This window comes from Coptis chinensis, chromosome 2 (assembly GCF_015680905.1).
Source record: "Coptis chinensis isolate HL-2020 chromosome 2, ASM1568090v1, whole genome shotgun sequence".
NCBI lineage: Eukaryota > Viridiplantae > Streptophyta > Magnoliopsida > Ranunculales > Ranunculaceae > Coptis > Coptis chinensis.
Window position 1 is genome coordinate 25,738,317 of NC_141457.1, and position 26,158 is coordinate 25,764,474.

Genomic DNA, 26,158 nt, shown 5'->3' on the forward strand with positions numbered 1-26,158 from the left:
TGTTTGGGGGTGGAGTATTTTGGTCTTTTATTTCAAAACTTTTTGCCACCATTTTGCTTATCATGTTTACTCTAGTAGAGTTTATGTTAGTTAGTTATGTAATTTAATTGTGCTATTGATTTATTTCATGAATCCCCTTGTCCCAAATTATTTAGGGGTGGTATATTTAATGTTAGCACATTGTACGTTCACATATTAAAATTGCATGTATAAATATGTAACCCATGGGCCTTGCTGATTTAATTGGGATGCATAATGTAATTAGGTACCTTAATTTCGTGAAATTTCACTATTTCACAAAATTTCAAAAGTTAATCTTATAGGAGCCACGATATGCACATGCTTTATTTGTGAACTTATGGTATTATTTTATTTCTATTAGAGTCCGCTTATGTCCCAATCGCTATTTATTATTTTATGTTATCCCAACAACATGAGGAACTCATATAGGAGTTATGTATGTTTTTATTTCTTTATATTAGTATAGATTAACATTCCTTTTTAGGTGCTCCTATTTACAAGCACGTTTCTATAGTACTCTCTATCCTTTATTTTTATTCCATACTTTGGGGACAAAAAATGATTCTGTTTGAGGGTAGTATAGAAACATGTTGTAAATGTTTAAGCACATATTCGGTTCTATATTACGTATTAATTGTCATATAAAAATTAGAAAAGTATAAAAATCATAAAAATAGTTTATACTATGTACTTAGTGATAATAGTATTGTTCTCTTCTCTATGATGATATTAGTCTAGAAATCTCACGTAGTACTTGAATTTAGGATTTAATTTTTGAAACTTAGATTAATATGTAGGTAATAGTCATTGCATCTTTTCATGGACAACTTGCATGAGCATCTATGATTATACTTGGCAGTATTTTTCTGAGACCTAGGTTAGAATACTTAATACATATCCTGTGAGCATCTAGCCTAAAAGGCTCATAAGAGTGAAATATCTGAGTGATGACACAAGGGAGAAGTCAAATCCAAGTAGAGAAATCACACATCCACTTGCTTTATCACCATACCATATCCTAAGCGAGAATTTAGGCCCTCTTTGGATCGATATAGCTAGAAATTCTAACCTAAGTATATTTTCTGCTAGCTAGTCGCCCCCACTGAGCCTTTTCATTAGCCTTTTCACAAGCCACAGATCCTTTACCCAATAAAACAAAATAAAAAATAAAATCAGCCTACCTATCTGGATAAGTCTAAGAAATAGGATGAGTGAAGAAAAGATAAGAGAAAAACATGTGTAAACAAAAATTAGTTAGTTGCTTCAAAAGAAAAAGAAATGGAAAAAAGAAAAAAAAAAAAAAATATATATATATATATATATATATATATAAGTTCAAATGAAAAAAAAAAAAAAAAAAAAAAAAAAAAAAAATCAAGTTAGAACTCCAAAAATAGAATCAAAATGAGTCAAAAGCCAAAATAAGGGCAAAGTATGGAACAAAAAGTGTAGAAGCAAAGTAAGAACAAGTTTTTCTCTAATTACATAATTTGAAGATCCTATTATCTATTAGAGCTATAAAAGTGGACAAAAAGGTCACTGGAGTAAATTCCAGTAATAGTGGTCTCTTTAGACTTAACCTAATGGACTTTGGGCTCACAATAGAGGCCCAAAGTCCCCCTTTTTGGCACATGTACGAAAATGTAACCCTAACCCTCTCCTATATAAAGGGCGTTAAGCTAGGCTAAATTTTATACTCCTCTTCTAGCTCCCCTTTCTTTAGTGTAGAGTAGGTTAGTGTAGTTTAGGGTTAAGTTTTGTAGTGTAGCCACCTCCATTAAACCTTTCAATAAAAGTAGTACAAATATTGAACACGATTACAATAGTGGATCGAACACGATTACTCTCATATATTGCATGATTTAGAGAGTAGTACAAATATAACTTAATTAGCATGAATTTTAGAATTGTTTAAACACTGTTTTCACATCTACTTTTCTTCACTTATCAATAATCATGATTGAACTATTAACTATGTGATTATGAAAAGATAACAAAAATTGTCAAAGATTGAATGTTTAATCCCTAGTTAATTTGTAATGAGCAAGCGTTTTGTTATATGACTTCGCCGCGTGCATTCAAATATCCCAAGGTGATCAAATCTTCAACACTTGGTAAGTTTGTCAAACTGTAACCAAAAGACAATTACTTCCTATTTTAAGCCTAAGTTTGTTATTATCCTAAACCTTATCTTTAAGCTAGTTGGTATTATCCTAATTTTTTGAATTAACCATAATTCATAATGATAAAACAAAATATGATATTATCCAAAAAAAAATCTAACATTTATCTAATAATGATAATAAACTAAGTTGTTTTTCTTTTCTTTTGTTTATGTCTATTTTTTTTTTTTTTTTAGATTTTAAAGAACACTAAATATTGAAAATCTAAGTAATTTCAAAACACTAACAGTTTAATAAAAAAGGGCTAAGGAGAGTGATCTACTGAACAAGGACTACGATATGAGCCAAGGGTTTTCCAGGTGGTGCAACTCGAGGGGCGGATCACGGGCGGTACGGTCGCGAGTCGAGCAAGAGGAGATCGCCCTTCTCGTTTCAGCAGCTTTTGACCGGCTTCCTTCTGTGGCTTCACAAAGTTGTTTTTAACCCAAAGGGATACCTGAAATCATTACGAAACTGGATCAGTAAGATTCAAACAAAAGATAAAACTTGAAAATAAGAAAAACAAGTTGAAAAGTATTAAGAAAAGATAAAATTACTCCCCTTTTGATTCACCCTTCTTCTCATATCATCAGATCCATTACGGCAGCGCCATTTGAAGTAGATATACAGTGGTGGGTAGTAGGTTTTGAATTTGTTCATATTAGATCTTTGAAGAGTAGAAGTATGATGGAGAAAAACTAAACATTTTCTTAACTTTTCATCTATTTTTAGTAAGCTTTTAGTGTTTGAAGATGTAGACAACAACTAGTTATTAAGGTTTTTGAGGATTAAAATATGAATACTTGAGTTGGTTCTGTATAAAATATGTAGATTTTGATATGTAAAGATAGCTTGGTTAGCAAGTTATACTTATTTGATTGATTCAAATGAGTATAACTAACTTTGATGTGTTGAATAATTAATGAATAAGAACATGTTTTGAAGAACTATTTTGATGAAAGACAAGATTAAACACTTTGAATGAAAGAAAACTAACTTGATTCAATAAAGCTTGAAACTTTAAAACAATGAAAATGGAAAACAATAATAATAGAAAAAAATTATTGATTTGGGTACTGAACTATAGTGGATTTTACAAAATGGGTACTGTATTATTTTTTTGCAAAATAGGGTACCGTATTTTTCAAATATTGCAAAAATGGGTACCGTCTATATATACTATAATGTATGTATACATATTTGATGATTTGGCATACGGATTTGATGATTTGGCATAATTTGGTAGCATAATGCGCACACATGGCAACATAATGCGTACACATACCCACCCTTTCTCTTCTTCCTTTTCTTAGGGGAACCGACGAGTTTCTACCAACCCAAATTAATATCCTCACTTCAAAATCCGTTTCATTTACAAACCAAACCTTCATTTCCAATAGTTTCCTTGTTTTTTCTCAATAGCCATGGAAAATCATTTCCATGTCTATGTCTTCACCTTTTTCCTTATCTCCATCTTCATTTCTACCTCAGCATTGTCGGAAAATTCTTCTAATTCAACAAAAACCTCAAATTCCACAACCCAGATAAACTCAAACTTAGTTCTGGTGGCGTTACTGGATTCACATTACACTGAACTAGCTGATGAGCTCGTTGAGAAAGCTCTTCTTTTATAGACCTTAGAAGATGTTGTAGGTAAACATAACATTACAATATTTGTACCAAGGAATGAAGCATTCGAAAGAGATCTTGATCCTGAATTCAAAAGATTTCTACTAGAACCTGGGAATGTTAAATCTCTACAAACTTTGTTAATGTATCATATCATTCCTAAGTGAATTTCTTCAAATGGCTGGCAACTAGAACCAAAAAAGCCCCATCGTCGTGAGACAACTCTTATTAGAGAGAATGTTCAGCTTACTGTAATGAAAGATTCAAGAAAATGAGTAGAGTTCGCAAGGGTAATTCACCCAGATGATATAATCCGACCTGATGGAGTTATTCATGGGATTGAAAAGCTTTTAGTGCCAAGATCTGTTCAAGAAGATTTTAATCATCGACGTAGTTTACCATTTCAGCTATTTTACCTGAGGGAGGCCCTGAAGTCGATCCATGCGTACAGATGATTTTGCATCTCGAAAACTAGTTCAAGTTTCCCAATTCGCTTTCTTTTCTTGTTCCAGTAGTATGGATATTTTTAAGCCATTAGCAGACTATTAAAATCGTGAAGGGGTGTTTAAATCATTGTGTTACCATAATATTTCTCTTCTTTATTGATAATCGTAAAAATTAAATAGTTTTAATAATGAATAAAGCGATGAAACTCTAAACGCAAGTAAAACTATAACTGGGTTTATACTAGACTTATCAAAGATTTCTACTCTCGATACTATTGAAGTAGAGATGGAATAGAAGATTCGTTCCACTCCTAGTTCTTTAGTATTCAAGTTTCCTACGACTATCAATCCTACCAAAGTCAATGAGAGAATTATGAATTATACTACGAAATGCTACGGAATACTAAGGTTTGAATCTAGAATAAGAATTAGGGAGGAATTGAATCCACCTTGAATCCAACTTAAGAAACTAGCATAGATTGTTGTAATCCAATTCTTACGTTCTTACGGTAAGAATTGGTCGTTCTAATCCCTAATTATACATAGCATCTCTACCAATTCATAACTAGCATGTGAGGACGTCCACCCATTCTCATGGCGAATCAACGACCTTCTAGAGTGGAATAGACTCTTACAACCATTCTAAGCTAACAAAATCAAGTTTTCAGCAAGGCTTCATCAAACCCCTCTAATGGAGGTTTAGCCTCGATTCATCAAACTATTATTTCCAAATGAAATTGAATAAGACATAATATAAAAATTCTAACTTTATTAAATTTAACCAAACAATAATTGAAATCTAATTTAACACTAAGAAATCATTAAATAACAATAATCTAAATTAATCTAAACAATCATTAAATAACAAGATCGAATTTAACAAGAACTAACTATTTTATTTATCTAATGAATGATATTCAATGATTCAAATAACTAATCTAAAACAAGGAATGAAACTAATTAATGGAATGGAAACTAATTAATTAAATCCAAAAAAACTAGATCTAGAACTAAGGTTTAATGGCTACTCTAATGGCTACTTTCTATCCTAAGCTAATTTTTTCTTAAGAGCTAAGTCTTGTGTGTGGAAATGGAGGAGACCAGATCCACATTTTCGTGCATGGGCTGAGGGTCCATGTTTTGGGCCGGAAAATCAAGCCCAAAGCCCAATTTCTTCAGTCCACAGGCCCCTTTCCAACTGGATTTGACTTCAACAGACTTTTTGTCCACTTTTGCTCTTCTGATTGGGTCAATGTTTGGACTATTGGAAAGCTCTTTCCGAGCCAGTTGTTTTGACATAAGGTACGCCCAATTCCGAGGCCTGAGTCCAAAGATACGATCTTCGGAAGTTCTGCTGACTTTTGTGTGTTGTTTCTGCCCGTCTTGACCTTTAATCCCAGAACTTCTTAGCAACCAACCCTTTCCTCCTTTATATCACCAAAGTGGCACATTTCTGCACATAATTGACTTCAACGCCTAAAATACATAAAAGCACGTAATTAGCATTAACTCTTATTTATTACTCGCATAATTGGTCTAAAAGTATTATTGTTAAGGGGTTAAAACTACAGTTTTGGGCTCTTATCAAACCGCCCCCAAACAGCATTTTGCTTGTCCTCAAGAAAATATGAGAAATTAGCATAAGTGACCAAAAATAGAGTTCTAACTAATCTCATTTTGCCGAGTGCGATTGTATTGACCATATGCAACAAGGCCTTAAACAACTAGGAATTCCCTAGTGGACGAGTTATAGCCTCGTGAGAGTTTTCCAGAGAAGGTACTCACAAACTTCATCTATACTACAACGACTTAAAAATAAAACTATTGTTTCCTTATCTATGTCTCAATTATCTATACATTTCACTAGCAATGAATACAGAATAATCAAGTCGAAACCTAAGCTAATATATGCATAATAATCAATCATCTATGAATAAACATATATACAATGAGTAATACTATGAGATGAACTAGCAGGTCCGTTTCTGAAAACTCGGAATAGCGTCCTTAAGTAGGTCCTCACATAAATGTCAAGACAAAAACCACTCTGATTTTTCCGCTCAAGTTTCGCTACTCCAGTGCGTAGTGGGCACACTTTACCTTACAATCTTAATGACACACAAGGAAGCCGGAGTCGATCAAACACATCTGCCACTTACTATCACACTAACATATTCCTAATTGAGCTAGAGGTCTTTATTAGGTGTTGCGGGGATTAGGAGATGGTTTAAGAAGGAAGGAAATGGATATTAAAAGAGGACAAGTCTAAGATAATAGAGGCTTCATATTATGCAACTAGAGAAAACCTTATTATTTACTTTTGCTTCTGCACTTTGTTTCCATCCTTAGCCATATTTTTTTCTTTTTCTTTAGCTTTTGACTCCTTGATTCTATTTTTGGAGTTCTAACTCTTTATTTCCTTTTTTTTTTTATTATTTTTTTTTTGGATGGAAACTTACTTTTTTCCTCTGAAGCGACTAACGAATTCTTGATTTCAAAGGTTCTTCTCTTTTCTATTCTTCATCTCTATTCAAAGAATTGGGTAGGTTGATTTTTTATTTTGTTTTATTTTGTAACAGGGTAAAGGATTTGACGTTTATGAAAGGCTCAAGAAAGGCTCAAAGGGGCGACTCAGCGGAAAATAATTCATTGGGTTGAATTTCTGGCTATATCGATCCAAAGAGGGCCTAAATTCTCGCTTAAGATATGGTATAGTGATCAAGCAAGTGGACGTGTGATTTCTCTATCCGGATTTTACTTCTCCCTTGTGTCATTTCTCAAATGTTCACTCATATAAGGCTTTAGGCTATATTCTCACAGGATTTGTAGAATAAGTACTCTAGCCTAGATTTCAGAAACTTACTGCCAACAATCATAGAGACTCATGTAACATATTTATAGATAGATGCAAGGATTATTACCTACATATTAGCCTAAGTTTCTAAAAACTATTTTAATGCAAAAGCTACGTGAGACTTCTAGATTATTGAGAGCATAGAAAAAGAAAACAATACCAATATTCCTAAGTGTATAGCATACTTATATATATATATATATATATATATATATATATATATATATATATATATATATATATATATCGCCTTGGCTAGAGTGACATCCTTATAATGACATCCTTATTGTACATCCTATCAAAAAGTGTATTTCAACAATGAATTAGTGGCTGATTTTTTGTAGATATATTCTACCCACCATGGATTATATCCCTACAAAAAATTAGCTCAATCCAATATGTGGAACTTTGTCAAAATTAGTGTTTTAAGTTTGCAATTTTATCTAACGGTCTAGAAATAATTTTAAGTTTGACAAGGCTAGAAATATCGAATTGAGCTAATTTTTTGAAGGGATATAATCCATGGTGGGTAGAATATATCTACAAAAAATCAGCCACTAATTCATTGTTGATATATATATATATATATATATATATATATATATATATATATATATATATTTGAATTGTTTAACTAGAAAACAAGTGCATATTATACATATCTATATCCTAACAGATGCCTTAATTACACGTGTTTCTATGCCCCCCAAAACAAAAAGCATGCTTTGTCCTCAAAGTATTTAAATAACTAGGGTAGAGAAATACCATTGAAACGCGGGAAATTCTGGAGCATCTACAAAATAAGGTTAAACATACTAATATAGAAAGGAAAAATTGACGCAACTCTATAAGAGTTCCACCCGTTATGGGGTTAATGAGAAATAGATTGCTTGGGACATAAGCAGACACTAACTGAAATAAAAACTAACCTTAACTCCCGTTTAAGCATTTTCCTCATTTCCCTCTCCAAAGAGAGGAGGTTCCTTCGCATCCTGCCATGCCATGATAACTTGCCAAGCCCACCGCCGTGTGTCGTCAACTTGTGCTAGCCTGTCTAGTGTTACTATGTCTTATGGGGTGTAAGGAGCAACAAATGAGGTTGCACCTGCCATCCTAGCCAAGTCGTTACTCGAAATGAGCAAACCACCCAATTGGTGGGTCTCATGACTTCAACCCTTTTACAATCCGTGAACTGGGTACAAAATTCAGGTAGACAACTGAGCATGATGCGGTAAACCAAAACAGGCATAAGAAGATACTTATATCGCATGCTTTGGGCTCTCTTAAGACTAGCCACTAATACTCGGGGAATGTCATATCGCGACATCTCTCAGCTAAAGCAAGGAAAACGTCACCAGCAGTACTATTTACAGAGCTAAACTGCCAATCCCCTAAAATATTCATCAGGATGAATAACATAGTGGTGCCTACATTTAGGGACAGGCTACCAAGGGCTATGTTGTAACGCCCTTGGTCCATTATACGAAATACCCCTCCCCCATAATACTCATGGAAATATGTATAGTCATAGAGGTATGCATTATCGGTCATATATCCCCACGTGTGAATAGGATCAGGTATTGGTATTCCCGAAACTAATGCTACTACATACTTATTGAATTCTAGTGGTGTGTCATCGACCGTGACAGAGAATTCTTGTTCTCCATCTTGGTTACAATAGAACTTAACATTATTGTAAAAAAATTCAGTAAGCTTAGGTGAATACGAGTCGTCTTCACTTACTAGAAGATACCTCCATCCGAACTGCATGATCCTTTCACGGAACCAATGTCCATAAGTCTCGCTCCCCAACAAGTGTTCGAAAGACTGCTCCGGTATTACAATAAGAGAAGTCATCACAAAACTACTGTTTAGAATAGCTGCAACGATCCTGGAACAACCCACAGAAAATTGGAATTTTTCTTGCCCACAGGGTTCTGGGCGCGGGGTGCGCTCCACCTATGCCTGGATAGGGCGCGGGGTGTGCCTTGCTGATTTTCGAGTTCCAGACTATTGGGCGCAGGGCGCGCTCACTTTGTGCCTAGGATGGGCGCAGGTCGCGCTCAGGATGGAAACTAGAATTCCAGTGTTGTGGGCGCAAGTCGTGCTTTCACTCGATGAAATTCTGTCGTCGAGAGTGTCTAGGGCGCGTGTCGCGACTCCATCTGGGCGACTAGAACTCGAGCTGGCGATAGTGCTAAAATGGATAAGAATATGGGAATCGTGGGAGTGAAAGGTGAGAGATGAAAATAAGGTGTAGTGTGGGTTGTGAGTGTAGAATGAATAAAGTTTTTATAGGTTTTAAGTTGCTAAAACGAATCGGGAAGTTACCAAAAAGTTTTAAGGCAATTGCCGAAAACAAAAAAATTTCCAAACCCGAAAACGGAAACAACACATATTCTCGATTCCAAAACAAACCTAATATCTTTTAGGGTGACTTTAGGATAGATACTACCTAATTCATCGAGATTTCATCCTATCACATTATCTATTCATAGTGATGCCCATATCGGCAATATTCTCAACCCTCATGATAAAATGAAATTGAATAGTCTACCTACGAAATGAACGATGAACTCAAAACGTAAGTAAACTAAAACTTATTTACGAGTCTATTTTTTATCAAAGTTTCTACTCTCAATCCTATGAGATATAATGGAGTAGGAAGTTCGTTCCACTCCTAGTCCTTCCGCATGTTGTGTTTTCAAGTCTAATTACTCTACTCTAAGTCTAATGAGAGATTTACGAAAAGGGCAACTAGACTACGATGCAACTACCCACAAGATGCAACTAGTCGATTATCAGAACAACTATGGGAATGCTACGTTGATTCGATGATAAGGAGTTAGAGGGGGATTGATTCCACCGTAACTCGACTTAATCCTATTAACCATTTAATCATCGTAATCCAAATTGAATCGCCATGAAAACAATTGGTTCTTCCTAATCCCTAATTACACCGGCATTCCTACCAATTCATAACTAGCATGTGAGCGATCAAACCCATTCTCATGGTGAACTAATCGTTTCTAGAGTGGAAGGGAAATTACAACGACTCTCACGATAATCGAATCAAGCTTTCATTAAGGCTTCTCAACCCCCTCTAATGGAGGTTTAGCCGAGAATCATTACTTAATCATTTCGATTAAATTAAAACTAAACATGATATAAAAGAATTGAAATTTACAAATCTAAATTAAACAATAATTAAAATCGAATTAATAACTAAGAATTGAATACCAAGTAATAAATGAAATCAAATCTAACACAATGTAAATGACAAGAATAGAAATTGACAAAATAACTATTTTATTTATCTAATCAATCAAGAACAATGATTCAAAGACTTAATCTAAAACAAGAATTGAAAATGGAACTAAAACTTAATTAATCTACTGAAAACTAGATCTAGAATTACCTATATTGTTTTAGGTCTAACTAGCTACCATTAACAAAAAGCTAAGCTTTGGTTTTTATACTTTCAGATCCAAAAATCGTGCATGGGCTTGGAGCCATGTTTTGGGCCAGAGAATCAGCCCCAAAACCCAATACTTTCAGTCCAAAAAGGCCTCTACAGCTGTAGTTGACTTCGATAGACTTTTTGTCAACTTCTTCTCCTCTGATTGGGTAAAGGCTTGGAATTCCGAGGTCTGAGTCCAAAGATACGGCCTTCGGAAGTTCTGCTGACTTGTACTGTTTCTGCCCGTGTTGACTTTTCAATTTTTGACCGGGCTTTACAAATGCTTTGTCTCCTTGAATCTTGGCCTTTATTCACAGAACTCCTTAGCAACCGACCTTTGCTCCTTTATCTCGCTAAAGTGGCACATTTCTGCACATAATAGACTTTGAAGCCTGAAATACATAAAAACACGTAATCAGTGTTAACTCTTAATTATTACTCACATAATTGGTCTAAAAGTATGACTATTCTCATAAATGTTAAAACTAGTTTTGGGCTCTTATCAAACCACCCCCAAACAGCATTTTGTTTGTCCTCAAGCAAAGATGAGAAATTAGAATAAGTGACCAAAAATGGAGTTTTATCTACTCTCGTTTCGCTGAGTGCGGTTGCATTGACCATATGCAACAAGGCCTTAAACCACTAGGAATTCCCTAGTGGACGAGTTATAGTCTCGTGAGAGTTTTCCAGTGAAGGTACTCACAAACTTCATCTATACTATAACGACTAAGAAATAAAACTATTGTTTCCTTATTCATGCTCTAAATTAACTATTCCTCTCACTAGCAATGCATATAGAGTAATCAAGTCGAAACCTAAGCTAATATATGCATAATAATTAATCATCTACAATAAACATATATACAATACTATGAAATGCCTAGCAGGTTCGTTTCTAAAACTCGGAATAGCGTCCTTAAGTAGGTTCTCACAATAATAGTCAAGATACAACACTCTGATTTTTCCACTCAAGTTCCATTTTACTCCGATTGTGCAGTGGGCACACTTTACCTTACAATCTCAATGACGACAAGGAAGCCGGAGTCGATCAAACACATCTGCCACTTACTATCACACTAACCTATTCCTAATTGAGCTAGATGTCTTTATTAGGTGTTGCGGGGATTAGGAGATGGTTTAAGAAGGAAAGAAATGGATATTCAAAAAGGACAAGTATGAGATAATAGAGTTTTCATATTATGTAACTTAGAGAAAACCTTGTTATTTTCTTTTGCTTCTATACTTTGTTTCCATCCTTAGCCATATTTTCGTTTTCTTTTCTTTGGCTTTTGACTCCTTTTATTCTATTTTTTGGAGTTTCTATTTTATTTCTATTTTTATTTTTCTTTTCTTTGGATGGAAACTTCTTTTCTTTATTTTCTGAAGCAATTAACTAACTTTTGTTTACACAGGTTTTTCTCTTCTTCTTTCTTCACTCATTCTATTCTCAGACTTATTCTAGATTGGGTAAGTTGAATTTTTTATTTTGTTTTGTTTTTTGTAACGAGGGTAAAGGAATTGTGGTTTATGAAAGGCTAAAGAAAGGCTCAGAGGGGCGACTAGCGGAAAATAATTCATAGGTTTGAATTTCTGGCTATATCGATCCGAAGAGGGCCTAAATTCTCGCTTAGGATATGGCATAGTGATCAAGCAAGTGGACGTGTGATTTCTCTATCCGGATTTACTTCTCCCTTGTGTCATTTCTCAAATGTTCCGCTCATATAAGGCTTTAGGCTATATTCTCACAGGATTTGTAGAATAAGTACTCTAGCCTAGATTTCATAAACTTACTGCTAACAATCATCGATACTCATGTAATATATTTATAGATAGATGCAAAGATTATTACCTATATATTAACCTAAGTTTCTAAAAATAATTATAATGCAAAATCTACGTGAGACTTCTAGATTGTTAAGAGCATAGAGAAAGAAAACAATACCACTATTCCTAAGTGTATAGCATAACTTATTTATTTATATTTTTGAATTTTTTGAAATTTTAACTAGAAAACAAATGCATATTATACATATCTATATCCTAACAGATGCCTTAATTACACGTGTTTCTATGCCCCCAAACAAGAAGCATGCTTTGTCCTCAAAGTATTGTAAATAAAAAGGGTTGGAAAAATACCATTGAAACCTGTGAAATTCAGGAACATCTGCAAAACAAAGTTAGAACGTATTAATATAGGAAATAAAAGCGACGCGAACTCTATAATGAAGTTCTACCCATTATGGGGTTAACAAGAATGAAATTGCTTGGGACATAAGCAGACACTAACTAGAATGAAAACTTACCTTATCTCCCGTATTACTCATTATCTTCCTCATCCTCTTCTTCCAAAAAGAAGAGAGGTTCCTTTAGATCTGCCATGCCATGATAATTTGCCGGGCTTCCGCCATTTATCATCTATTATTGCTAACCTATTAAGAGCCACTTGGTCCGACGGGGTGTAGGGTGCAACTCGACGAGGTTGTATCCTCCACCCTTGCCAAGTCATTGCGGAAGGATCGAATAATACTATTTGTGGGTCGCATGACGGTGTCAACCGTAATCCAAATCCGTGAAAGCGTGTACAAAAACAGGAAAGAAACATAGCATAATACGGGGAAACTAGAATAGGCATAAGAAGGAACTTATGCCTCATGCTATGGGATCGAGCTAAACTAGACATCAAGGTTCGGGGAAGGTCATGACACATACGTCCCGTGGCTAAAGCAAGGAAAATGCTGCAAGTGGCATCATTCACAGAAGAAAAACGTCATTCCCCTAAAATGTTTAGCATGATCCAAAACATAACAGTTCCTATGTTCATGGACAGGCTACCAAAAGCGACGTTATATTCCCCTTGGTCCTCGATACGGAAAATGCCCGCCCCATACGACTCATGCAAAAACTCATAAGTGTAGACATACATATTATCTACCCAATAACACCATGGGTCTTGTATTTCAGCGGGCATAGCAAGTCCAAGAACAAATGCTAGCAAGAACCTGGTAATTTCCATTGGTTCATTATCAATGTTGATGGACTGGTCTTTCAAAGAAAATGCAGTTATCGTAAAAATAAGATGCTAGTGTTGGAGAATAAAGTGCATCAGGTCTTACCATAAGCGGCTCCCAAATTAACGTATGTGATCGCCACAAAACCAAGCACCATAAGTAGTGCTTTGGAACAAATCTTCGAAAGACTGTTCTGGTATCAATGTTGGATATGTCATCTCAAAATTACGCTCTGGAATAGCTGCGAATGATCCGGAAACTACCCGCATAAAACTGGAATTTTTCTGGTCCACGGAAGTCAGGGCGCGAGTGCGCTCTCTTAGGGCGCGAGTGCGCTCTGAAGATTTGGAAATCCAGTGTTTGAGCATGGGTCGCGCTCAACTTGGGCGCGAGTGCGCTCTGACAAAAAACCTGAAAAAATTGCAGAGCGCAAGTGCGGCTCTGTAGAAGCGAGCGCTTCGGAGTTCTTGAAACTTCGGAAAATGAGACGAAATGTGGGATTCGTGGGAGTGAATGGTGAGTGATGGGGGTTAGGTGCATTGTGAGTTGTGAGTGTAGAATGTATGAAGTTTATATAGGTTTTAAGTTGCTAAAACGGATCGGGAAGTTGCCAAAAGGTTTTTACGGTAGTTTCCGAAAATACCAAAATTTCCAAACCCAAAAACGGAAACAACTCATTTTCTTGATTCTAAAACAAACCTAGTATCTTTTAGGTTGAATTTATGATAGAATCTACCTATTTAATCGATATTTCATCCTACCATGATACTTATTCATAGATATGCCTAAACGGCCATATTTTCACCTTGACTCCGTAATAAATTCTAAGACAAGGGTCATATAAAAATCATGCTGGAATAGATAAAACCACCCCCAAACAATTTAGGAAGGTGGGATCAATATTAAACAACCATGCATAATGAAAATAACCACATTATATTAAAATTTTCATTCGAAGTACATTTCACTACAAAATTCAAATTACGGAAATAAAACTTACATGAAAATAAATGACAATAATGAAACTACAAATAAAAATAGAACATCAAACAATACTATCCCTAACCACTCCTGTACTGGTAGCGGAGGGCACACGGTCGGAGATGGCTCCCGAGCTCCGATGGGCCAAGACCATCCCGCCCTTCGGCGGCGGCGACGCTCGTGCCTCGATGGTGTGTCCTCGGAAGGAGAATCCCGTGAGGTGGGAATTGTGCAAGCATGTCGGTCCGAATCGGGCGCCGAAGCTTCTAGCTCGGCCCTCATCTGTTCCCACCTCTCATCCTCTCTCGGAGTGCGGATCTCGGTTATGATGGATTGTTGCCGTCGATTCCGGAGGTCTTCGCAGATAGTGTTGAGCGAACGCATGCCACGATGAATCACAGCCATGCATTCTGCTTCTGACCAACACCTCTCCAAGGCATCCGCATCAAAACAAGTCAAATCCTCCTCATCTTCCAAGGCATTCTCGTTTCCCCCATCCTCCTCGGCATTCTCATCTCCACCATCCTCCTCGTCTTCTTCTCTATCCTCAGGCAACCTCCAAACATGTTGGACACACTCCTTATAGATGCAAGGGTTTCGGTGTAGGCTGATGTAAGACCTATCAGACGCCTGAGCTCCTCTCAACTTCAGCATGATCTTGGTTATCAACACAGGGAGAGGTGCAACAGACTTCTCTACTCCCCTAATCATGCTAAGTAAAAACTCTAAGATAGAGAACTCGTCCTTCTGCTCCTGGAGTATCCATAAGATGTGGAGGCAGTTCAGGCCGATGTCGCTGACCTTCTCCTTCCCCAGACGGGCGACCAATCCATCGAAGCTGCACCCGGTGGTTGGTCCTTAGGGATGCTGGCGAACACAATGCGATCTCGCATTGTAGTTCCCCTTCAGAATATCACGCGTTCATTAATGGCTCTACCCCATTATATTGGGACTCTGTAGCGTGACATCGGATGGATTCTAGGCGGAATGCCTAGAATCTCGACCAACAACCCAATGAGTCACTTCCTTCCTCCTCTTCGCCACCACAACAAAATCCTAGTCCCTTCCAACTCCCTCGTGATTGTACAAACCGCCCGACTAAGTCTTCGTGGTAATAGGCTTCGGTCGAAAGTACCACAAGCTATTCCAGTCTCATCGATCATTTTCGTCACCGTAAAAGCGGGCGAAGTGGTCGCCCGATAAAAGCTTGCTCGGTAAAATTCGGCGTTGTTGAGCCATTGGAAGTTTGAATACGGTTTGAGGTTTGTAGAAGGTAAGGGGAAGCAATGAGGGACACCTCACTAAAAAAACGATGGTGGTGGTGGTGTGGGTGGGCAAAGCACCAAAATTTTATTTTATTTTGATTTTCCAGTGGTTTTTGTTGATGTAAATTGGTGGAGGTTGTGGGGCGGTGCGGTTGGAGTCGATTTGGGTTGGGTCTTGATTGTGGGCGTGGGTTAATTAGGTTTTCTTTTTATTTTTATTTTTTTTAGGTTTTGTTTGAAGCTTTGTTAATGGCGGTTTGTAAAAAAAAACAATGAACTGATGGTGAAGGTAAGGGCGCGGGTGCGCTGTTGGTGGGCGCGGGTTGGGCCCAAGCCCAAATCGAAATTTGTGAATTTTTCGATTTTTTCGCGAAACTTCAAATCAAAATTGTCGCTTCGTTACCGGTCCGATTTTTGCGAATGAGATATGGAAATGATCAGGAGAGAATTTCCAATCCAATGATCTATAAAACACTCTATCCCGACCGTGGATGACATATAAGATAGTGGAAAATGTCTCAAAGTGCGTGCATGACGTACGTTATGCGAACGACTGAACTCTAAATTCATAGATTATGTCAACCCGAATCGGACTACAATTAAACGGCCTAAGCAATTCTAATGGGACATAAAACATTTTAGGATGGAAACACGAACACCCCACCCCCAAAAAAAAATTTACAACAAAGTTTCCAAAATTTGTTTTTTAACAGTGGGTCTTTTAAAGTCAGATTCCCGAGACTTCCTAGATTACTATGTTTATTCTTTAATATATATATATATATATATATATATATATATAGTCTTTCTTGTTTATTGTTTTTCTTTTTAAAAGTATATATATATATATATATATATATATATATATATATATATATATATATATATATATATATATATATATATATACTTTTAAAAAAAGAAAACAATAAACAAGAAAGACATAATTCACCCCATAGAGAAACATGACTCAAAAAATCCGAGAAAAACATGCAAGAGTGGAAAACGTGAATTATGTTAAACGTGGACTTAGGATCCGGTACTTACGACCCACACACTCCATAGGGAGGGCCGGTTACCTTAATGGTGCACTCACCAATATATGGAAATGAAAGGAAATGCACCAAACACAAAAGTTGAGTCGTTTATAGTCGGATACTTTCGAGACTTTATCTAAACATATGTATGAATATGCAGTTTATCATATATCAACAACCGAAATAGTTGTGGATCATTCCATAAATAAATATCACAGAAAACATATCCAAACACAATCAAGCACCAAGATTTCCTATGACGCAACCTAGTGAAATGAAAGCGAAGTCGGATCACCCTATTATGTAACCTAGCATGCACCTTCTTTTTCATTTTTGAACGAGTGGGTGTTCTAGTAAATAAGTGTGGAAAAGTGAATGGTTGTGGAGAATATGGTGGATATGGATAAGTTGTAGAAGGATAGCATGTAAAAAATGAGGATGTGGGTTTAGCACAAAACTCATTCATGGTGTGTGTAGGGACTGTCTCAAGTCTGAAAATAAAGGTGTCAAACGCTTTTGTCTTCTGAAGTATTTGTTTACTAGGTGGATTTAAAACTTATGAAGCCTGAAGAAACAAAAGGATCGAGTGCAAACTCGAGATTCCTTTGAAAGGGTGGAAGGAGGGAAGTCAAGGTGGATGTTGTGCAAAGTAGTTCTTGATAGGGTGAATCATCACCTGCTCTAAGAAACTCATCGAATTGCTCATCTAGATTGGTCATATCCTCATTACTATGATAGTCCTCTACATCTTTGAGAAAGTCATCTATCTTATCCTCATCCGTAATATGTGTATCGACTAGAGTAGGGATGGAAATGTTGGAGTCTGAACTTCCAAAGGAAAGAAATTTGGGCATATGATTATCAGGGAACGTGTTGTTGAAATAATCTCGAGCAAAGCTTTCGATCATGCTAACCTCTCCATCCATAGACGAATTGGGTAACTGTGTCTTCGTTTTAAAAACATTGACTTCAACAGCAAGATGGCCAAAAGACATGGACATTGAACCATCGCGACAATTAATGAGCGCATTGGCAGTTGCTAGGAAAGGACGCCCTAAGATGATCGGGACAGAGTCGTTAACGACTTCTGTATCGAGGATGACAAAATTAGCCGGATAGTAAAAATCTTGAACTTTTACCAGAACATTTTCGACCACATCCTTAGGATACTTAATAGACCGATCAGCTAATTGCAACGTCATTTTAGTAGGTTGCATCTCGTCTAGACCTATTTGTCTATACAAATAAAACGGGAGTAAGTTAACACTAGCCCCCAAGTCTAATAATGCGGTCGTCGTATAAGAATCTCCTAAAGTGCATTGTATAGTAGGACGACCAGGGTCCTTGTACTTAACAATTTCATTATGTTCAGATAGAGTTGGGAATTGTTCTATTAAAGAGGCGTCTTTTGGTATATTGGTCTTACGCCTAGTAGTACACAATTCCTTAAGAAACTTAGCATGGTGTGGTAGCTTTTTAATAGCTTCGAGGAAGGGAAGGTTTATAGTTAGATTCTTGAAAACATCCCTAATCTCCTCATAATATGTATCCCTAGTTAACACAGCTAATTTTTGTGGAAACAGTGGTTTCTGTCTATATTTAGCAATGGTATCACCTGGATGTTTAACCGTGGTTTTCTGTTTCTTAGGTTGTGTTGTAACTGGTACCTCTACAGTGGTAGGCTCTTCAGTTTCTATTTGATTATCTAGTAAAATAGCGGTCGCGGGGGGCTCTTGGGGGTAACTATAGGCATAGTTACTTTGTTATCAACCACTCTGCCGAGCGGAGTGGTGATGGCCTTTAGCTCACCTACATTTTCATATTCATTACTAGTATTATCGGTTACCTCAAAGGCTGTATTTGTTGTTTTAGGATTAGGTATTTCGTGACGGAAACACACCTTTGGGTTGGGCTTTATCTTGAGCCAACTGTTGGGTTAAATTATTAACGGATTGTAGAATCATTTGGCTGGTTAGATTGAGCCATGGTTTGGAAAAGTTTTTGGCTCACTTGTATGAAGGTGTCAAGACGATCCGGTTGTGTAGGTGTAGTAGTCACGGGTGGTGTGACTGGAACTATTTCACGTGAATTATTTATGGGTGGATTTTGATAGTTATTATTTACCGGAACGATACCTCTATTAGCATTATAATTATTATAAATACCTTGACTTTGTGCTTGACCTTGTCGAGGTTGCATTTGGTTGTTATAATTATTAAAATTACCCTGACCCTGTCCTTGTCGTGGTGGAGCTTGGTTAAAACTTTGTGTTGGCCTAACATATTGATTATTGTACCCTGGAGGTGTGACGTGTTGGTTATTTCTCCAACCGAAGTTGGGATTTTGTCTATTAATGGAACAAGCCTGTTCATAGGCAATAGGACAGTGGGAGTCGGGATGCTCAGGGCTCTAACAGAAACTACATGGATTTGAATTTACGTTCATGACGGGGATAGGCTTTTGTTGAACGTAAATGGCCTCTACCTTTTTAGTGAGTGATTCGATTAGAGTTTTAAGCTCGTAATCGTGTTTAACTTCAAACATACCGTGGCCTTAATCTGTATTTGATGAACTAGCGGGCGGTGGATATCATCACTACCCCAGTTGTTATTTTCGCTTTAGTTTGATCCTCTAAAAATTTATAAGCCCTCGAGGCTCCTTTGCTTCTGAAACTACCCCATTCATTATGTCTAGGACTTCTTTATGGTGGTGTAGAAGTCCTTTGAAAAGGCACGAACTAACGTGTCTTTTCGCTAAGTTATGATGTGGACACTCTATAAGGAGATCGGTGAAACGATTCCAAGCCTCACGAAAATGTTTCATGAGGATTTTATCGAAAAGAAATGAATCTTGGAAAGCATCTCATCTGTCTTTAGGGGTGGGTAAAATGTTCCATAAACAATTTGAACAAGTTTAGCCCACGAGTCCACGAGAATTAGGCGTTTGGGCGTTAACCAAAGACGCCTTTATCGGCTAAAGTGAAAGGGAATACCCGAGTTTAATTTGTTCCGCACCAACCGCACGATGGTGGAATGTTGTTAGGACTTGTTCAATCCTACGCGTATGCCGATAAGGTTTTTCATGGTCTAATCCATGAAAACGGGTAACAAATTAAAATATTTGGGGATTCGAAATCCCCCATCGGGTCCGCTAGAACGATGCAAGATTTGGGGCTATCGCTCAAGGCTTTGTAGAAGTCGAGAGAGGAGTCTCTTCTTCGTTGGGCATCAGGTCGGGTGATGTGTGTGAAATTGTAGCTAGAGGTGTAGTGGGTGGTATACTAGATAGACTTGTTTGTTGGCGTTGTTGTGTAATTACGTTCGGTGTTTTGTTGGCCGGACCTTAATCTCTCATACAAGGCTAAAACCAAACTTAGCTAAACACATCAAAACTCCAAACAATTTCGATATACTAGTATAAACCTCTAACGGGGAGATGCGAGGTGTGGAAGAAAGGAATACCTGACGTCCCCTTGCTTCGCTTTATGAATAGCGTTTTGTTTCTGGCGTGTTCAGTGTATATAACAAGTTAGAACACTGAAAAACTTGAAAAATCAAAGTTCGAGTCAAAACTGTTGAATTCCGGAAAAATTAGCAAAGGGCGCGGGTGCGCTCTCATAGGGTGCGGTCGCGCTCCGTGTAATTTTCAAATTACAGTGTTTTTAGGACGGGTCGCGCTCATGTTTCAGGCTATAGGGCGCAGGTGCGCTCCTTATAGGCGCAGTCGCGCTCAGTGTATTTTTGTCCGGAACTTTTCAACACTGAATCGGAAAACCACAGTAGGAATCAAACAAGGGTGAGTGGGTGAAATGGGACTTAAAGAAAAGTACTTACACTATGAAAACAATGCAAAAGTGAAACTAAGACGGTAGCGGCGCCATTTGATAAAATAAAATTGAATAGTTTACCTACGAAATGAACGATGAACTCAAAACGTAAGTAAACTAAAACTATCTACGTGTCTATTTTTTATCAAAGTTTCTACTCTCAATCCTATGGGATATAATGGAGTAGGAAGTTCATTCCACTCCTAGTCCTTCCGCATGTTGTGTTTTCAAGACTAATTACTCTACTCTAAGTCTAATGAGAGATTTACGAAAAGGGCAACTAGACTACGATGCAACTACCCACAAGATGCAACTAATCGATTATCAGAACAACTATGGGAATGCTACGTTGATTCGATGATAAGGAGTTAGAGGGGGATTGATTCCACCGTAACTCGACTTAATCCTATTAACGACGAATCGTCATAATCCAGATTGAACCGCTTCACGCAGAACAATTGGTTCTTCCTAATCCCTAATTACACCGCATTCCTACCAATTCATAACTAGCATGTGAGCGATCAAACCCATTCTCATGGTGAACTAATCGTTTCTAGAGTGGAAGGGAAATTACGACGACTCTACGATAATCGAATCAAGCTTTCATCAAGGCTTCTCAACCCCTCTAATGGAGGTTTAGCTGAGAATCATTACGCTAAATCATTTCGATTAAATTAAAACTAAACATGATATAAAGAATTGAAATTTACTAATCTAAATTAAACAATAATTAAAATCGAATTAATAACTAAGAATTGAATACCAAGTAATAAATGAAATCAAATCTAACACAATGTAAATTACAAGAATAGAAATTGACAAAATAACTATTTTATTTATCTAATCAATCAAGAACAATGATTCAAAGACTTAATCTAAAACAAGAATTGAAAATGGAACTAAAACTTAATTAATCTACTGAAAACTAGATCTAGAATTATCTATATTGTTTTAGGTCTAACTAGCTACCATTAACAAAGAGCTAAGCTTTGGTTTTTATACTTTCAGATCCAAAAATCGTGCATGGGCTTGGAGCCATGTTTTGGGCCAGAGAATCAGGCCCAAAACCCAATACTTTCAATCCAAAAAGGCCTCTTCAACTGCAGTTGACTTCGACAGATATTTTGTCCACTTTTGCTCCTCTGATTGGGCCAAGGCTTAGACCATTGGAAAGCTCTTTCCGAGTCGGTCGTTTTGACGTAAGGTAGGCCCAATTCCGAAGTCTGAGTCCAAAGATACGGCCTTTGGAAGTTCTGCTGACTTGTATTATTTCTGCCCGTGTTGACTTTTCAGCTTTTGACCGGGCTTTACAAAGGCTTTGTCTCCTTGAATCTTGGCCTTTATTCACAGAACTCCTTAGCAACCGACCTTTGCTCCTTTATCTCGCTAAAGTGGCACATTTCTGCACATAATAGACTTTGAAGCCTGAAATACATAAAAACACGTAATCAGTGTTAACTCTTAATTATTACTCACATAATTGGTCTAAAAGTATGACTGTTACAGGGTTAAAACTACAGTTTTGGGCTCTTATCACCTCACTCCAACACAAATTCTAAACCGGAGGATCATATAAAAAATCATGCTAGAATACATAATACCACCCCCAAACAATTCGGGAAGGTGGGATTAATGATAAAAACAGTGCACAATTTTAAAAGAACCGGATTATACTAAAACGGAAATTCAAATACAATTAACTACCGAATTTAAATTTAACTACTGAATTTAAACAACTTAATATCTGAACTAAGGAAAACAATAAAAACAACTAAATAACCTCGAAACCACATATTTTTAGAAAACCTAGCCACGTGATGAAGATGGACCCTGAGATGGAGATTGGGCCTGGGATGAAGAAGGGCCCGAGCCATCCGTCCTTTGACGACGACGCTCATGCCTCTCAAACTCATCTAAAACAGAAACCTCCAGGGGTGGCATGCGTCGTAGAATCTCTACTCGGAACTGGCGTTGTGCTTCCATTTCTCCCTTCATCTCTGTAAAATGCGCAACCTGGCGCTGTAGGACTGTCTCCATGTTATAATGGAGATCCGACTGGCTCTTGTCGAGCATTTCAAAATTCGTCTGAATGTTTTGTTCAAATTTTAATCTGCTTATCTCATATATCTTCACAAATATCATAAATGCAACGCACGCCAGTATGTAACACTGACATGCATTTTGAATCAGACGTAGACCTCTCCAAGGCATCTTCATCCAAACATGTCATATCCTCCTTTTCCTCATCCGAATCAACCATCCTGTCCTCCGACAATATCCAAGTCTTTTGGATACACTTCGTATAAATAATTTCATTTGAATGCAATTTCGACATAGTCCTCTCAGTTCTTGGTCCCCCAAAGACAACATTATCTTCGTAATTAAAGCAGGGAATGGTGCAATACTCTTCCCAACTCCTCTAATCATATTTATCAAGAACTCGAGGATACATAATTCATACCTCTTCTCTTGCAATATCCAGATAACGTGTAGACATGTCAAACTGATGTCGCTCACTTTCTCTTTCCCAATGGCGTTCTTACCAATCCACTGAGCTACAGCCAGTTGGTTGGTTCGCAGAGATGACTGTCGAGCATAATGAGAATTCGTATTGTATTGACCTTCCATGAGAGTGTCGTTCATCAATGTAGGAACTCCAGTATACTGGGATTCCTGCACGGTGGCGTCGAGGTGGCTTTCAGGCGTAATGTCTAGAATCTCAGTGATAAATGATAAAAATGATAGTTTACCTACGAAATGAATGATGAAACTCAAAACGTAAGTAAACTAAGACTTTAACGTGTCTATATTTATCAAGTTTTCTACTCTCAATTCTATCGAAATAGAGTGGAGTAACAAATTCGTTCCACTCCTAGTTCTCTAGCATGAAATGCTTTCGTAGTTAACTAATCGGTCTTAAGTCCAATGAGAGCTTTACGAAGGGTGTTATACTACGATACAATATGAAATTGATTATGTTGAATTTAAACTACGAATGCTATGAAAATATGATTATTTTTTAATCTAGATAAAGGATTAGAGGGGAATTGAATCCACCTCGAATCCAACTTAATAACCTAGCATAGATTCTTGTATCTCGATTCTTACGTTCTTACGACAAGAAGAATTTGAAGTTCTAATCCCTAGTGTTCATGGCATTTCTACCAAATACTAACTAGCATGTGAGGTCGTCCACCCATTCTCATGGCTTAATCATGACCTTCTAGAGTGGAATAGATTCTACAACGCTTCTACACTATACCACTAAGTTTTCATCAAAGCTTCATCAACCCCTCTAATGGAGGTTTTAGCCTTGAGTCATCAACCCATCATTTCCCATTGAATTATAACTACACATCATATTAAAATTCTAACTTAACTAATTTAACTAACAATGTTTCAATCTACTTAAACTACGAAATGATAATCAACAAGAATTAAAACTAGATCTATAAATTGGAATGACAAAAATCGAAATTGACAAAATAACTATTTTATTTATCTAATCAATCAAGAACAATGATTCAAAGACTTAATCTAAAACAAGAATTGAAAATGGAACTTAAACTTAATTCCTCTACTGAAAACTAGATCTAGAATTATATATAGTTTTAGGTCTAACTAGCTACCATTAACAAAGAGCTAAGCTTTTGTTTTTATATGTTTTCAGATCCAAAAATCGTGCATGGGCTTGGAGCCATGTTTTGGGCCAGAGAATCAGGCCCAAAACCCAATTCTTTCTGTCCAAAAAGGCCTCTTCAGCTGCAGTTGGCTTCAACATACTTTTCGTCCACTTCTGCTCCTCTGATTGGGTCAAGGCTTAGACCATTGGAAATCTCTTTCCGAGCCGGTCGTTTTGACATAAGGTAGGCCTAATTCCGAGGTCTGAGTCTAAAGATACGGCCTTCGGAAGTTCTGCTGATTTTGAGTGCTATTTCTGCCCACGTTGACTTTGACTTTTCATCTTTTGACCGGGCTTTACAGAGGCTTTGTCTTCTTGAATCTTGGGCTTTAATCACCAAACTCCTTAGCAACCAACCATTTCTCCTTTATCTCATCAAAGTGGCATATTTCTGCACATAATTGACTTTGAAGCCTGAAACGCATAAAAACACGTAATAAGTATTAACTCTTAATTATTACTCACATAATTGGTCTAAAAGTATGACTGTTACAGGGTTAAAACTACAGTTTTGGGCTCTTATCACTCATCCAACTTCTCTCTCGATAATTCTCTCCTAATCCCAGCCATCTTCATGAAAACTTTCCGACCATCCAACTCTCTCTTCTTATAGAATTGTTCGACCAAATCAGAGTGGTAGAAATTATTTATCAAGTACCACAACCTATTCCAATTCCTCCTAATCATCTCATCATGAAAAAATGGCGCGAAGCGATCGGCCGTAAAAGCTTGTTCCGGCAGAATTCTTCGTCTTAGTGCCATTAAAAGTTTTGAACTGATTTGGGGGTTTGTATGTGGTGTAGGTAACGATGTGAAACAACCCTACTTAATAATTAAAAAAAAAAAAAAAACGATGGTGGTAGGACAGCTGTGGCGCGGCAGTTCAAATATTTTTCGGTTTTTCTGTAATTTCCGGTGTTGGGGATGGTGGTGGGAGTGTTTGGTTAAGGTTTTGAATTAGGGCGTGGTTGTATTTAGGTTTCCTTTTTTTTTTTTTTTTTTTTTTTTGGTTTTGAATTTGGTAATGGCGGTTTTGGAAGAGGAACGTGCCTGTTGTGTTGAGGATGGAGACGCACGTGCATTGCACGTGTGTGCGAGATTGGGCCCAAGCCCAATTTGATTTTTCGAATTTTTCATTTTTTTATGCAATTTCAAACTAAATTTGCCGCTTCGTTACTGGTCCGATTTTTGCGAATGACTATGGAAATGATCAGGAGAAAATTTCCAATCCAATGATCTATAAAACACTCTATTCCGACTATGGATGACATATAAAAAGATAAAAAATACTTCGAAGTGCGTGCATGACGTAAGTTATGCGAATGAATGAATTCTAATTTCATAGATAAAGTCAACCCGAATCAAAATACAATTAAACAGCCTAAGCAACACAAATGAAAAATTGAACAATCCAGTACAAAAACGAACACTCTACCCCCAAACAAATTTTTGGTAACGAAGTTAGAAAATTTGTTTTAAAAACGGGTCTTTTAAAGTCAGATTCCCGAGACTTCCTAAATTACTATTTTGTATGATTTTAACAATTTTTATTTTTTTATGAATAAGGTTTAATATAAGAAAAACAATAAAGCAATAAGTGCATAATTCACACCATAGAAGAACATGACTCCTTATCTGAGAAAACATTTTTTTTTTGCTAAAGGTAATTGATTAATAAAAGAATAAGAGTTACATGGAATCTAAAGGGACAAGACAGAAAAAGAAAAAGGAATACAAGGTCATTACTAGATTATGTTTATCTAGTTAACAAAACGAAAATATGTAGT